The sequence below is a fragment of the Thamnophis elegans genome, chromosome 8, assembly GCF_009769535.1.
Source record: "Thamnophis elegans isolate rThaEle1 chromosome 8, rThaEle1.pri, whole genome shotgun sequence".
In the NCBI taxonomy this organism is placed as follows: Eukaryota; Metazoa; Chordata; class Lepidosauria; order Squamata; family Colubridae; genus Thamnophis; species Thamnophis elegans.
In genome coordinates, this window is record NC_045548.1 from 28,930,009 (window position 1) to 28,945,967 (window position 15,959).

Below are 15,959 nucleotides of genomic sequence, written 5' to 3' on the forward strand. Positions count from 1 at the left end.
GAGAGTTCTTGCCCTTTTGACTGCCTAAGGATCCAAGCTGCAAATGATCCAATGTGATGTGATCTTGAATTGAATTTATTCTTTAAAAGCAGAAATTTTCATCTCAGAAAGGGTTTTGGTTGTATCAGGCCTGGGTGTATAACAAAGCCAATTTATATAATTAGAAATAAAGTTACACTCCTGGTTTTAAGGAATGGATCCAGGATTTGAGTTACAGTAACTATTTTTGAAAAGTCTCTGTATGCTAAACATGAGAAGATTATGTAATATCTTGCTGTATAATATGTTGCTGTATGTATGGCACAGATTTAATGATAAACTTAATTATTGAATTAATATTATATAGGTTACATTTACTACAGTTATTAGATTGATCTTTTGCTGTTAGAGATTTTTTACATTTAATTTATTTTAATCATCATAACATGTGTAAGTTTATTTTCCTCCCAGTATAATCATATGTCACATTTTTTGTGATGTAGATGTTTTTGTATGCTTTATTATTTTAAAATATATGTTGGTGGACAACAGACAACATGGTTCCTTATTGCATAGCTACCCCTGCCCCCGCTCTGGGGGTTATCTGATGATCTTAGGAGAATGAACAATGTCCTTTACCCTTCTTTCTCTTCATAGTTTTTCCATCTGGAAGTTCCCAAAGCACTTTCCATAAGTCACACATTAGTAAATAGAAATTATTGTGTCTAATTTCAAATATACAGGAAATAGAAAATGCATAAATTGTCATAGTGGCCTTAAAACAATTGCTGTCAAATAATGCTGTATAGTCCTCTGCATTGTCAAACTATATGAAATTATAGAAACCTCATGCATTGAGTTGGGAGAATATATCCATGCTTCTTTGCCGATATGTGCTTTGGTGAAAAGTTTCTAGATTATTTTGTCTACAATATGTTTGTGCTTTGTTCTTTTTGAAAAAAGTTACATTAGGAATGGTGTTTTCTACATTGTTAATTTACAAATTGGGAAATACGTTTACTAATGTATCTGTGGCATCAGAATCCAGACTTACTTTGTCAGAGTGCTGCTTAATACAATGAAAACATAAAATCAAGAATTTAAAATTTTCAGTTGAAGACAAAGTGAAATAAAGCCCATGAAGCATTATTCTTCAGGAAAAAGGACAGTTGCTTTCCCAGCCATTTGCTTCAGATTTGAAGATTATGCAAAAGATCACAGGGAGACCAATTTGTCAGTTCTGAATGAAATACAGTTTTTATTAGACAATTATTTGTTGTTACTCATAATTCATAATGACAAGTTGCACCCAGATTTGCATGTACACACAGTTCTTCCTCTGAAGCTTTTGAAACGGTTACAACCTGTACATTTCAGAAGTCCTCAGTTCTTGGGTTTCTCATACTCAGAGACTGAGCTATAAAAATGTACTGAGAAAAGATTTGAAATCAAATAGTGGTCAAGTTAGTCCTTAACAAGTCGTTTTTATTGTATGCATACAATTATGATTTAGAATATGTTGAGCCCCCGAGTAGCCAATTAGATTGCTAGAAAATTGTGTAGACTTATCTATTAATGACTACAATAAGATAGACCAAATGCATTTTTTCACTGTTGTAATAAATGCCCTTGTTCAAGGTGACATGCTTTTTGCTGGAGAAAGAAGTCATGGGGACATCTTCAAGGCCACTGTGAAGAATATTCAACATGTAAACAAATAAAGTCACTTGGATTAATGTTAGCCTTGTAAGATTGTTATATCTTTTTTGTAAGCTTATGTTAATAGAACCTTGCAAGCCTCAAAGTATCTCTTCATTCTTTCATTTTTATTCCCCTGAAAACTAGGGAGGATCCTTCTGAGACATTTTCACCATCCTCCTTGTTTGGACTTAAATTTAATTTATCCGACTGTTGCCTAGGTTTTTGCTCTTCCGTCTGTGTCCCAAGATTGTTCCCGTATTATTATAGATTGAGAATGGAAGGTATTGTAATAGCTCTCCTTTCTCCACAGTCAATTCCAGTAGGAGAGGTCAAACTGATGACCATTGAATTGTGAGGTACTGGAGAACTTCACACCTCTTCTGTGTAACATCTACATAAAGCCAACAAGTGAGATCATTCATTAATGAATTAAGCATCAACAATATGCTGATAATATTCAGCTTTATGTCTGGATATAAAGAAGCCAAGTGAGAAGTCTAAGGTATTGTCTTAGACAGTAGAAGGCTGTCTAAGGCAGTACCTGTCCTAAAAAGCTGACAAAGTCTGGATGGGAAGGATCACTCTTTAAGACCCAGAGAGCACTGAGTAGCTATGTGTTTCTGGTTCTTCTGCTTCCAAGGTTTTGCTACCTTTAGTTGTAAAAAGGTAGCATTCTCTCAGGCAGAGCTGGTGTACAATTAGGAGAACTTTCTGGAATTGCAATTTCTTTTGAAATAGCATGTGACGTTATTGCATGGGGGGGGACTTTGCCCAGATTTATCTGGTGTGCCGATTGTGCTTTTTTCTGGACAGGAAATCTTTCTCACAGATTCCTGCCATAGTCACCTCAGCACGTAAATTATTATAATGTACTTTACATGAGCTGCCTTTGAAGAACCCCTGGAAAGTGCAACTTGTTTGGAGTGTAAAAACATGGATGATCAAGGATACACTTTATATACATCTATGTAATAACTTTGTTATGCATGTTGAATTTCAGTACCGTGAAACCTACGGAAAAAGCTAATTGTGATCTATAAAATCTTTCACGGCCTCTCTGTCCAGCTAGTAAAATTTGACAAAGTGGGCATGTGCCAAGTCCCAGTTTATAAATGTCTCCTCTGATGACACCCAGGTGGCATGCCTTCTCTGTCATAGCATTTGCCTTTTGGAACACCATTCCCCCAGAGCTTCAAGTTGTTCCAACTCTTTTGTCCTTTGAATGGGCTTGAACACCTGGCTCTTTCCCCAGGTGTTGGGATAGGGAATATGTGCCTGGGGGAAAGTAGAGACTTTTATTAACACTTTAATGTTTTAGGCTCAGGTTTTTGCTTTCTTTTGGCTATTTACAGTATGAAATGTTCTTTTTAACTTATTGGTTGCCCAGAGTCATTAGAGTTGAATTACTTGTCACTACAGTGAATAAATAAATTTAGAATGTTTTTTTCCTGATGAATCTCAATTGTACTTTGGCTGCTTTTGCACTTCATCCAAATGTTAGGATTTTTAAAATCTTGATTTGATAAATAAATAATGTGTTTAAATAAAATAAATTCTAACATCAAAACAAAATATTACAGCTTTGCTTAATGAATGAACAGCAAGGTTTTTTTTAAATTAAGTTTCTCCTAAATTGCTAAGCTTTGCCCACAGTTCTTGGTTTTTGTCTAGTTAGCATTTGTTTACCATATTAAAAATACCTGTAGCATCTCAGTTTATGAAAAACAATAATGAAATCTCCTGCAACTGTTTTATTTTCAGTGGTACTTAATCCAGCAAGTCTGCAAGATTGCAGCTCTAGTTACAATTGTGTGGGTTCCTTTCCTCAGTTTTGAGACTGGTCTTCATTGTTTCCGAGTGCAAAGGGTGAGTGTTGACTAACTCTTATAACATTAAGAAAGGGAACAGCTGCTTATCAGGAGAATTAGATTACACGTGTGGAACATTGAAATAGGTGGGTGGTAAACTCTTTCCAGTTGTTAATGGCATAAGAAAAGAACATGTGGAGGAGAAAAAAGTATTTTAATGTGATTTAAATATATTAACTACTCTGCCCCAAAGAAATAACTTTTTATATCCGTTATCAGTTAATATCTGGCTTTGATAATACAATGAAGGAAACTTTCCTGATATCTGAATATTTCCACAAGAATGTTTCAGTTAATAATTTTATATGTCTGGGATTGGGTGCTATAAAGGGATCTTAAAATAGTTTTAAAAATCATGAAAAGATCATCATAATTAAAAGATCAGTTTCAATAATCTGTAAAACTTGCAACTTTAAAAATTCACTAATTATTTTAAATTATGAATATGCAAGAAGATCAAGGGAGTAGATTTTAAATTCAAGAATCTACCTCAAAAGCCAGGTTTTTATCAGTTGTTGAAAAAGATGAAAAATATATCAAATTGCATGGAATGTCATACAATGAAGAACATATGAATTAGTGTCCCTGAGGATTTCTATAAGGATCTTATATAGTATTCAGATACCTTGAGAAATGAAGAAAGCACATAGGATCAGATCAAATGTCTAGCTTGTCCTATTGCTAAACTGGCATATTGTTACAGGCATATTGTTACTGCTAAAGTTAGTGGTTTGATAATAGTCATCATCACTAGCAGCCATTGTTCTCTGTGAATCTCTACACTTCTTAAGCCATGTAAGTTGCTGACCAGCACTATGGAATAGCTTCTTTTTATCGGCCTTGAATCTCTCACTCTTTAGCATCATTAATTTTGGCTATTATTTAAGTTTGTACATGGTATATAACATAACTCAATATTTCTTTCTTGCCTATTTTGCCAGTGTTTCTGAAAGGTTTTCTACATAACACAATTATACCCTTTTTCCTCTCTCGAGTCACTCCAAACTGTATGAAAATTGAAGGTTGCATTTTCTTGTCACGGGATGAAGCCAACCTTCTACCAACACCATGAACCAATTAACATTTTTTCTAGCTGACAAATAGGAGAGGTAAAACCTAATTGGCCAAAGTTCCACCAGACAACTACACTATGAGATAAAAATTTGCCATGGCACCCTCCATATTCTCTGTATATGCATATAGTTGTTCATTGTTGTTATGCTGTCACTTTTAAGTTTAAAGTCCCATTGGGATGGAATATTGAGTATTGCAGCCAGGAGTTTAGCAGGAGATTTCAGCACCATGAAAAAAAAAATAGGTATAGCGACACCATCACTGATCAGCCACCCATGGAAATGTGTTCCTGAAAAGCACAGAAGAAGGATGTGGCGGCACTACTCTGTTGTAATATGAAAGAGAACAGGAAAAAAACCACATTAACCCAACATGTAGCAGGATGAGGATGCATTTGCTTGGTGCTGCTACAGGACACTCTTCTTCTTCAGTTATCTAGCCCCTTAGCCAGTCTTTTGTTCCATTTTCCCTTTTGTGTCCATCTGTTCTCTTTTCCCTCCATAGTCAGGTTGTAGCAAATGTTGAGTAACCACTTCCTGGCCCTTAGAATCTGATAGCTAGTTTGAGTCAGGAGCCAAAAGACAAATGGACCAGCCACAAGTAAGAGCAGTGTCCCAAATTTTTAAAATTAAAAGTTCAGTTTTATTCTTATTTAAATAAACAAGTGGGATGTAAACAAGAACAATCTAAGCTCTCCAAACATACCAAAGGCAGTTTGAGAGGAAAGTCTTGTGTTGCCTCCAGAGCAATGCAAAATAAGCTATTTTGAAGATATATTAACAAGCATTAAGTATTGTTACTTTTGCTCGTAGGTCTTTGCTTCTTCAATTTAATTGCCTATTTCTGTATTTCTTTTCTTTTTTGCTCCAGAGTACAGGTGCTCTATTCAAGGCCTTCATATACTGTCCCTGAAATATGTTTCCCACAAATCCCATCCAAAAATTGCTTCCAAATTATAATATAGACAATAGTATCATCTTTCCACAAAAGTATATCTAAGCAATTTTCTGATATATTATGATTTAATAATTTGTTTGAATGATACTCACTCCAATCTAAAAGATTCCAGTTTATATCTTTATAGTTACTGTAGCAAAAACCAAGATCACAATTGTACTACAAATTGTTATTGTAATAGTTCATATAATGTATTATATAGATTAATTGTTTCAGAGGTATGTATTTAAGCTAGTGCTGACTTTTCCGATCAGCATCACTGGTCTTGTAGATGTAAAGCGTCGTTTTTTTCTTTAATCTTAAAGGCCCTCTGTGAGTTCTCTTGGTAACTTTGAAAACCTAATCAAATTGGTGTTTAAAGTAGTATTATCATTTAACAGATGTAAGATAAGATTGTAATAGATTGGGTAAGGGAAGTTAGAATCACCATGAAATTCCTTTCAGTATCTGGTAGAAAATACTGTAGGAAATATTTTTCTGTTAGAAGATAAGAACAAACAGCATATTATCTTCTGCTGAAAGTTGTCTCATAATTCTACAGCAATAGCAATAGCAGTTAGACTTATATACCTCTTCATAGGGCTTTCAGCCCTTTCTAAGCGGTTTACAGAGTCAGCATATTGCCCCCAACAACAATCCGGGTCCTCATTTTACCCACCTCGGAAGGATGGAAGGCTGAGTCAACCCTGAGCCGGTAAGATTTGAACAGCCAAACTGCAGAACTGCAGTCAGCTGAAGTAGCCTGCAGTGCTGCACCATCTCGGCTATTGTAGCTGTATAATGAGTAAATAAGAATAAGCGAAAATTCTTAGAACTGATACAGGGTCATAATCAAGGAATGATTACAGATACAATTGTATCTGTGTCAGCTGAAGATATTTAGATGGAAGAGAAATCTGGGCCAATTTGTATTTTACCAGAAACGTCCCTGAAATTACAATTTGAAACTCTATGAACTGAATCTGCAAAAGTCATGAATTTTGCATCTCAAGTTTTCAAATTTAAGTGTATCAATTTTTGTCACACTGTGTGCTCAACCGAAGAAAAAATATATTGTTAAATATATTATGTTCAGCTAAAAGTTTGACATTAATATAATTCTTAGAATGGCAATAGCAATGAAAAGTAAGATGATATAGCCTGTTTCTCCTTGGTTTTGTTTGGAACATGTAGAAATTGATTTTTAAACCATGCTGTTTGCTGTGTGAAATATAATGTTGGCTTTATTTTGTGTGCTTCAGATCAAGTATCCTGCTTATTATTTAAGTAGAATCTTTGATTGTACATGAACAAAATACTAATGTGATTATATCTAGTCTTAACCTTGAGGGAAAAAATTGATTCTATTCAGCAGATGTAGTAGAAGTGCCTAGGAAAGTAATATTTTTGTGGACCACATGTTGTCAAGGCCATCTTCTTGTGGTTTTTTATTTGACCATATGTTTGGTACTCAGTGGAAGTTTCTTTCGTCTAGAGATGCTGAGGGCCTTTTAGTCTGGAATATCTGAGTATCACTAGATAGATAGAAAGTGCCTGTGTGAATGTGCATTAATGCCTCAATGTGTCGGTATTACATTTAGATAGGGAGAATAAGATTTGCAAAGATTTATTTGGCATTCCTTTTGAAAAGTTAAGAATGTGACAGTAGCATAGCAAGAGGCCCACATTTGGAACTGAGGTTTGGCTACTGTTAAGAAATTGATCTTTCCATCACACTTTGGGGGTAAAGATAATAACTATAAATCTTTTTTTAATTGCAGGTCACTCATGTGTCTAATTTAAATGTGTATCTTGTAGTTACCCACTTGTATAAAACAAGGTCAGGCAAACCAAGGTCAGGTGATTCTAATCTAGTTGAGCCAAGGGCTTTTACTGTTTGGCTTCCCTCACCCTCATGTTTCTGCCTAAGTAAAGGGGTCATCATATTTTCTTCTGAGAAAATTATACTGTTAAACTACTGTGTGTTGCTAGGTTTTCTCATTTTGCTCTCTTGCTGCATTCAGTGCACATGCTCTGAGTTTTGCAGACATTTTGGAGCCATTAGGTTATCCTGCAAGAAATTAGAAAGGTTAAGGCTGCTGAGAAATGTAATCTCCTGTTTCTTGTTCTGCAGCTGAAATGCAAAAAAACAGCTGGCAAAATTCTAGTAAAGATTGGGGAGAATTGCTCTCTCCTCTTCCTCTCAAAAGAAATTCTTTATTATATTGCCTTGATTAGCAAATTCCTTATAATGATTTATTTTTTCCATTCCAGCCTACTCTGCTATTTTGTGAATTATCTCAGGGTAAAACACACCTATTTACCATGCTTGCAATTTCTATAAACTCCTTTTTGATGCTAATAAAATATTTTTTAATTTGTCCTTAAAAATTATACCGGAGCTACTAAATCTGAGCTATATGATCATTAGATGATGACAAAGAATTGTGTGTGTGTGTGTGTGTGTGTGTGTGTGTCTGTCTGTCTGTCTGTCTGTCTGTCTGTCATAAGTTCCCTCTAATGGTCTTCCATATTTCTGTACTAAAGTGTAAGCCTGGCTGGGTACCAGGTTACTATTTTTTTAAAGAAGTAAAATGGCTGTTGGATTAAATTGTTGTCTTTGTCATTTTTTTCAGAGTTCATTGGATTTGAATTGAAACTAAAAAGCATAGGATAAGAAAGGAAAGAAACTTGAACTTTGGGATGTCTTAGGTATGGGTGAATAGAATCACTTACGTGACAAAGCAGTCTAGATTTTCACTTTTGTTGCTTTTTTTTAAAAAAGGGTCCGGTCCATGTTGTTGAAACTTTACAAATAGATAAAAATTCATAGACTACTACACACGTTTTCAAAATCACTGCATGGTTTTAATCTTTGCTCATCTGCTTTAAGTAATTAAGATTCTAACTTTGATTGGCTATATTCACAGCTGAGCTCATCTCAATCACTATCTTAAGGCATGGCATTGTTTTCCTACATTAAATCAGAGAGAAACGGCGAAAATAAGATGTAGTAAAATACTTATGCCTTCTTTATCTTGTTGCTTAGTAACAGAAAATGCCTTCTAAGCTTATTTTTGTTGTAGAGGTGGGGTAGAGATGGGAGTGAAACCTGAATCAGTCACCATCTGTCCTGAGTTGATTGGCTTCCTATTGAATTCCCTTTTGTTTCTCTCAAACAATTGGTCCTCTTTAATGACAATATACTATTCCAAGTACCACTGGTGAGCTCCATGCTTCCTTCTGTAACAATGGGTAGCTGTATTTTAATGCAGATATAATAACAGACACTCTGCAATACAGGAGGAAAAGAGGAGGGAAGCAAGGTAATTTCCCTATAAAATATCTTCTCATAATATGTTATTAAGGGGAAATAAGGAAAAATATTAACATAGCAAAATACATCATTTGTAGCAATATTAGAATTATTTTCTTTGTAAAAAAAATTTAAATAGCACATATAATAAATTTCAGCATACTCTTTTTACAGAATTGAAGCTTAAATTCCAGATCTACAAGCTGTAGATACATAACTATAGAAACAGGGCCTTTATATTATTTTAAAATGGGACTAGTTTGAATGTACGTCTATGTGCCTTCCATGCATATTGGTTCCAGAACTCATATGGATCGTGTTAACTCAAAATTCTGAAAGATGTAAAATCAATCTGAAAGGCCCCAGTTTGCGAAGCAATGGGGGGCAAATGTCATTAAATAAGAGTTAGCTACTGGTTTCCTCTAGTAATTTCAAAAATGTGTTGGGCAATCACATGAATCTAATTTCTGTTCCAAAAATAAATTAGTATCCCTTGAGAAAACATTTCAGTGAATTTGCAAGTTGTTTAGTGTGAAGTGTTGCAAAGCAATTACAAATATTTCTAGGCACTATTTTTTAGTATTTTGAATCTTTAAATTGATTGTGAATAATGCAGAAATTTAGCTGATCTCAGTGAGATTTCAATATTGTTCTGCTTACATGAAGCCTAAATATTGTATTTTCAATTCTATACACTGTTAATTACTTTATTCTTAGTACCTTTTACTGAATAAGAATTCCAGTCTAGTCTGGTGAAATGGTTCTCATACACACTAGATTGTAGCATTTAGGATGCTGAAACATATTAAAATCAGTTCCTCACGTTTATTTCTGCCAGCCTCTATAAAAGATTTCTAACCATAAACCCCTACCCTAGTTTCTAGTATTTCATTATCTTGTGTTAAATGTGTCATTGAAGTAATCTTCATTATTAACTACTGAACAATTTTTAATTTGACTTTACTCACAGAAAGTTTGCAAATTAACAATTTGTTTCTATAAGTGTCATATCTTATTTGCAAATATTTAAAAGACTTAAATAATATATTTAAAAGGTATGGTTGATTTTTTTCTACTTGATACCTTTTTTTTCTATTGCAGAATATATTCCTGCAAGGTTCATTTAAATTTCCTTAAGTTACTTTTCAGCTTCTAAAATGTCAAAGATTCTTATGAATGTAGGACTTTGTATGATAAGAAGATCCTTCAAATGGAACACAGTTTGCTTTGCTTTTTGCTGAACTTGTGGGTTAAATATTAACTGCATGTATCTACAAAAGGCTGCCATTTTATTCCTTCTGTTTAGAGAAAGGCGTTATATTGATTATAATTTGATATTTAGAATTGTGGCTAATGATGCTTTTCAGAGCCCACTGACAATGGTTCGCCTGAGAAGTTTACACTGGAGAAAGCTCTCCTTATCAGTCTGGGTAATCAAGAATTAGATTGAAATTGCTTTTAGTTGTCATTCAGGTTTCCTTTCAAAAGCCAAGGACCTGCTGAGAAAAACAAAAACCTAATGAAAGCGTGACTGTATTCCATTTTAAAACCTGCAGAATTAGAAATGAGGTTCTGACTGTCTGTGTATTCTTATTCTTCTACATTCTCAGGGTTACTAAGGTAACTGGTTTTCAGAGATTTTACATCTTCATTGTCAAGTATTTCCTACACTTATTGTGCTGCTTTCAAATTAGGGCAATTTGAACAATGCCCTTTGGAAAAAAAAAAAGGAATAAATGGAAATTGATGTAATGAATCAATTGGATCTCTTTATATCAGACATGCTGGTTATTTTTTAGAACTGACTTAAAAAACACTTTTTTCACATTCCTTTTTTTTCTTGCTCTTCTTTTTCTCTTGTTTAAAACAACCCTGCCAATGTAATCTTTTAAAATAGGTTACATTAAGAAACAGTGAATCTGGGTGTTGGAAACTGAAGTTTAGGTACAGGGACTTTCTGATTAAATAATATAAAGAGTTATATTAAATGCAACATAGTTTGTGCTCTACCCAGAATCAGATTACTGTGAGAGAATATAGTTATTAATGAATTTTAATAAATCTGATAAAACAAATGCTCTAATTCACATAAATTGATTTATAGATAATTTATAAATTGATAAATAGCAGTAGACTTAGCAGTAAAACAATTTCATACTGTTTCATAGCTAAGCATCATGATCCTAAATCATATTTAAGTCTTATACTGATTTGACCTATATAAAAAGTGGGGTTTCAAGCAATTATTATGAGGGTTACAACTTGCTGATGATAATTTAATACATAAACATTTACATAAACATAAATTTCCCTTAGGGGAAATGTACTCTTTTCATGCACAAAATACTCAGACCATAATTTTCCCCAAAGGGATTAAAAGAGTTCCCTTTAATTATTGATTTGCCAACATACAACACAGCTTCAATCCATAAATTCTTCAAAGGGGGATTAAAAGATTCTTGCCAAAAAATTGGAGTGCTGTTGCCAGTCATTGCACACAATATAATATTGCTAATGTGAACTCTTTTAGATGGCTTGACAGTTTCTGAAATAGCTTCAGAACATTAGCAACATTACTATTTTATCTATTTCATGCCATCATCGAATTGGATGGGGCCATTTAAGTCATCTAGTCAACCTTTTACTCATCGCCTCATGAGTGAATGGAGGCAAGTGTGTCATCTCCCCAGGTAGCTACTCTCAAACAGGTAAATGACCCCTGAACTGGAATTAGCTTTTCTCTAATTTAAGACCGTTATTTCAAGTTCTTACCTTCTGGAATTATAGAAAATATGTAATGGCCTTCATTTTTGTCTGCCACCATGTAGATACTTCAGCTGCACTATGATATCTCTCTTAGCCTTCTCTTCTCAAAGCTAAATTATTTTAGTCTATCTTTGAGGATTTATTTTTATTTTTAAATATTCAGTTATATTTAGAAGACAGAGCAAAGTAGCAGAAATAATTTACATTTTTAGCCCACCTTTGTATATATAACTCAAGGTGGTGAACATAACTAATACTCTTGCCTCCCATTTTTCTGGTAACAACACCCTGTGAGCTAGACTTGGCTTGACTGAGAGAGTGGCTAGCCCCCAAGGCTGGTTGTCATGCCTAAGGAAAGACCAGAATTTATCCTCTCCTGGTTTCTAGGCCAGCACCTTAATCACTGCACCAAAATCTCATTGTTTTACAGTATATAAAAAACATATTACAGACTAAATAATACGTAATAAAGTCAAGTTGTCTTCGCAGCTTTTATATCTCTGATTAGTGGTGGATTTATTTTATTTCATTTAAATGCTTTATAGAGCTGCCCAGCTCATAAATAGTGATGCTGGATTCCTAAATACCATAAAACATTAACAAAAATAACAAAAAACACAAAGAGAAAGCATAACAAGCAACATCATTTTCTTGTTCCACAGCTATTAAAAGACAAATTTATCCAGTGCTATGACCTAGGGGAAGAGATAGGTTTCCAAGGCCTTATGGAAGGCCAATAGGTTATCATTGAGTTGATTATTATCTGCAAAGAATGATCAAACAGGATAGAGATACAGTTTATGGTTCTTTCATAATTTATAAAACAATGAAACTACTATTTTCTCACTTGCTACTTCAGAAACAAAGGAGAAGCATTTTTTTTTAAAAAAATCTTGTATAATATCGGGCTTATTTTATTTGATGATCTGCTTCAATTGTTAAACAGAAGCAGAAATGTCTACAGAAAGTATTAACTCTGAATACCAGATTAGGAATAAATACCATTTCTGGAAATGTGAATTGATCACTTATAGAGGATGTTGTTGTTGTTTTTAAAAAAACAAATTGCCAATTTGGCCTTAGGTCTTAAACCATATAAATTATATGACATATCCATGGAGTTTATCTATATTAGCAAAATAATGTTTTCTAAAATTCAGGTTCATCGCTGGTTAATTGGCAGCAGTGATTTTCCAGGTCTTCATACATCCATGAAACAATTTTCTAAAGCTTGACTTTCAACATTTTGGCAATTAGGTTCAAGGCAATTTGTGGGACATTGTGACATAACTAGCCAGGAGAGCAGAGATATGTGGGATAGAAACAACATGCTGTTTTGCACACATTAGTATTACACAAATTGCTTCCTAGAGCGGCAATAAAGCTTGAGCAGACAGCATCTGGCACACTGCCATTTGTTGCCTAATTTAAAGGCAATTCTCTTTTTTAAAGATACATTTTCTTTTTGGCTTGGCTTTTTGAGTTCCATTCTGTAGAATGAATTTGAATAGAAACTAAGAGCTTGCCTAAAGTCTAAGTAAAAAACAGATTACTATGCTCAGCATGATTAAAACCACTTTTGGTTTTAATTTCCTCCTTATATGGTCAATTTATGAAAAAAGCATATAGAATTTATGGAGATTATTCCAGGATACAATTTAATACGGTAGCTTTTTTATCCATTGGTAAGATCAACACAATCACTTTAGAATACTACACAGGTGAAACCCGAAAATTAGAATATCGTGCAAAAGTTCATTTATTTCAGTAATGCAACTTAAAAGGTGAAACTAATATATGAGATAAGACTCATTCAATAAAACAAGGATTGTACATAGAACAATATCAGACCTTTGAAAAGTATAAGCATGCATATGTACCCAGTACTTGGTTTGGGCCCCTTTTGCAGCAATTACTGCCTCAATGTGGCATGGCATGGAAGCCTGTGGCACTGCTGAGATGCTATGGAAGACAGGATGCTTCAATAGCAGCCTTCAGCTCTTCTGCATTGTTCGGTCTCATGTCTCTCATCTTTCTCCTTGGCAATGCCCCATAAATTCTCTATGGGGTTCAGGTCAGACGAGTTTGCTGGCCAATCAAACACAGTAATCCCACAATCATTGAACCAGGTTTTGGTACTTTTGGCAGTGTGGGCAGTTGGAAATGAAGTCAGCATCCCCATAAGCTCGTCTGCGGAAGGAAGCACAAGTGCTTCAAAATCTCTGGTAGACGGCTGCGTTGAACCTGGTCTTAATGAAGCACAATGGTCCAAAGTCCCGTTGCTCAGTGGTCCAAAGTCCTCTTTTCTGATGAGAGCAACTTTTGTCAAAAGCACCAAAAACTGGTTCAATGACCGTGGGATTACGGTGCTTGATTGGCCTCTCCATTCTTCTCCTTGGTTTCTGGGTCCTTGGTTTCCAAAAGAGATGCAAAAGTTGCTCTCATCAGAAAAGAGGACTATTGAAGCATCTGGTCTTCCATAACATCTCAGCAGTGCCACAGGCTGATAGCTTCCATGCCATGCTGCATTGAGGCAGTAATTGCTGCAAAAGGGGCCCAAACCAAGTACTGAGTACATATGCATGCTTATACTTTTCAGAAGTCCGATATTGTTCTATGTACAATCCTTGTTTTATTGATTACATGTAATATTCTAATTTTCTGAGATGGTGGATTTGGGGTTTTCATGAGCTATATGCCATAATCATCACCATTATGACAAATCACAGCTTGAACTATCTTGCTTTGCATGTAATGAGTCTTATCATATATTAGTTTCACCTTTGAAGTTGCATTACTGAAATAAATGAACTTTTGCACGATATTCTAATATTTCGAGTTTTACCTGTATATTGTATTAAAGAGGAAAAGTATACATTAATATATTTACTAATTTAAGAATTATGCATTTATGGTTCTTAAAATTCATTGCAACCATACTGGGAATTATTATTTATTTGTAGTATCTGCAGTGGTGGGATTCAGTCACACTTGTTAACTTCTGAGCAGTTTGGTGAACTGATTGTTGGAAGAATCATTAGGACAGAAAACTGGTTGCTAAATTATTTGAATCCCACCACTGAATATCTGGAATTTTCCTAAGATTCTGAAAGTCTGCAAAATCTGCACCATTTAACTAAAAAAATGTGTAAAAGGGTGCAAAAACAAATACAATCATATAACCATTATATTTGATGTATAGAGACAGACAGAGTACTGTAATCAACTCATGAACTTGGACAGAGGATTTTCTAGTTCAAATTTCAACTGATTATGGTGACTTTGGACCTTAGTGATTGTCAGCCCAGCTTATCTAGCAGAGGATAAATGAGAGGAGAACCCCACAGATACTTTCTCAATCTCATAGATGAAATGTAGGGTATCAGTATTAAAAGCTTCCAGTTCTGCTATATCATATTTTACATGATAAAAATGCACATTTTAAATGTGAATGCTTACAATATTTCTTTGTTTAGTTCTGTTCCATTGGGACATATTAGTCCTGTAAAGGAATATCATTTTGAATTTAAAACATGCTTGAGAAGATCTTCGTGCTTACATAGGTTTTTAAAAAAATAAAACATATATTTCAATATGAAAACAAGTACTTCTAGGGCTTTAAGAAATTGACATAACATGTATAAGGTGAACAGATTTTCAGATTGGTAAAGAGGGACACCTTTGACCGGGGGGGGGGGGGGGTGTGCTTGATTTTATACGGAGCAACAAAAATTTTCATACAACGCAAAAATAGTATTGTAATTTTTTTATTTCAACATAACTACAATTACAAATATAAATTGTAACTGTTGCCAAACATCAAAATTTTGATCACGTGACTATGAGGATGCTGCAACAGTCACTAAGTGTGAAAATGGTCGCTAAGTGTGAAAATGGTCATCAGTCACTTTTTTCAATGCCATTGTAACTTTGGTCACTAAGCCCATTATACCACCTTTCTTGCCACAGTTCTTAAGTGAATAACTGCAGCTGATAAGTTAGTAGCATAAGTGAATCTGGTTTCCCCATTTGACTTTGTCAAAAGGTGATTATATGATCCCAGGACATTGAAACCATCATAAATACGAATCTGTTGCCAAACATCAAAATTTTGATCACGTGACCATGAGGATGCTGCAACGGTCGCTAAGTGTGAAAATGGTCGCTAAGTGTGAAAAAGGTCATCAGTCACTTTTTTCAATGCCATTGTAACTTTGGTCACTATACCACCTTTCTTGCCACAGTTCTTAAGTGAATCTTAAGTGAAGATGTTATATCTTAAGTGAATCTTAAGTCTTAAGTGAAGATGTTATACAGTA

At 34.4% G+C, this 15,959-nt stretch overlaps 1 protein-coding gene across 6 annotated transcripts in view; it reads left to right on the top strand.

Annotated features, from left to right (window-relative positions):
* GREB1L (GREB1 like retinoic acid receptor coactivator) overlaps positions 1 to 15,959 on the top strand; it is a 181,794-nt gene that overhangs the window by 22,480 nt on the left and 143,355 nt on the right. For 5 of the 6 annotated variants that reach the window (XM_032222456.1, XM_032222459.1, XM_032222461.1 and 2 more), the window contains exon 2: positions 3,442 to 3,546. The exons of the other annotated variant lie outside the window; for it this stretch is intronic. The gene's annotated coding sequence lies outside the window, so the exon portion shown is untranslated. The remainder of the gene's footprint in view (positions 1 to 3,441; positions 3,547 to 15,959) is intronic. 6 annotated transcript variants of the gene reach the window in all.